At 44.0% G+C, this 1061-nt stretch overlaps 1 protein-coding gene across 3 annotated transcripts in view; it reads left to right on the top strand.

Moving 5' to 3' along the window:
• The window catches only part of LOC108251395 (CD48 antigen), a 17313-nt gene that overhangs the window by 12196 nt on the left and 4056 nt on the right, over window positions 1–1061 (top strand). The gene's annotated exons all lie outside the window — the stretch shown is intronic.

Genomic DNA, 1061 nt, shown 5'->3' on the forward strand with positions numbered 1-1061 from the left:
AATAATAATAATAATAATAATAATAATAATAATAATAATAACTAGAAAGTTCCTGGAGAAACTTTGACGGGGCCTGCCACGGTGTGCGCCTGTGCTGAACCAAGATGGCTCCAAGAGCTGATCAGTTGCACACAGGAATCATAAAGGGCTGGTCGTAAAGATGTGAGGAGTCCACCTCCGAAGTTTGATCTTTCTACTGTACACGGTTGCAGAGTTGGAGCTCACGGACTGTTGTGACCTTGACCTTTGACCTTGTGACTTTGAACTCCTTGGCATGGATCCCTGACCCATGGGGGTTATAGCTGTGATGTTTGACCTTTCTACGTTAAACGGTTGCCACGTTAGAGCACGCACAAGTTTCAGTCTGAAATTTTTACCCCGCTAGCTTTGGCGGCCATCTTGATATTTTAACTTTGCACTCAGTATGCAATAGGTCTCCGTCTCAGCTACTGCCTTGCTAAATTTCATCTCCATATGGCTAAAAATGACTGAATTAAAGCTGAAAGAAAGTTTGATGATTACAAAATGGCCGACATTGGCAGTTGTAGACAGGCATCATAAAGGGCTGATCCTTGACACATGAGGAGCCCACCTGCGAATTTTGACCTTTCTGCTGTAAACGCTTGTAGTCAGAGCACGCACAAATTTTGGTCCCAATTTTCACCCTGTTAGCTGTGGCGGCCATCTTGTTTTTTTGTAAGCACTCAATATGAGAAACGTCTTGGTCTCAGCTACTACCATATCAAATTTCAGCTCCATATGTCTAAAAATGACTGAGTTAAAGATGAAAGAAATTTTGATAATTACAAAATGGCCGACAATGGCAGGTGTACACAGGCATCATAAAGGGCTGGTCCTTGACATGTGAGGAGTCCATCTATGACGTTTTACCGTTCTACTGTACACGGTTGCAGAGTTGGAGCTAACGGGCTGTTGTGACCTTGACCTTTGACCTTTTGACCTCGAACTCCTTAGCATGGCTCCCTGACCCATGAGGGTTGTAGCTGTGACGTCTGACCTTTCTACGTTAAACGGTTGCCACGTTAGAGCACGCACAAGTT

Source organism: Kryptolebias marmoratus, linkage group LG3, assembly GCF_001649575.2.
Source record: "Kryptolebias marmoratus isolate JLee-2015 linkage group LG3, ASM164957v2, whole genome shotgun sequence".
NCBI classification, from domain to species: domain Eukaryota; kingdom Metazoa; phylum Chordata; class Actinopteri; order Cyprinodontiformes; family Rivulidae; genus Kryptolebias; species Kryptolebias marmoratus.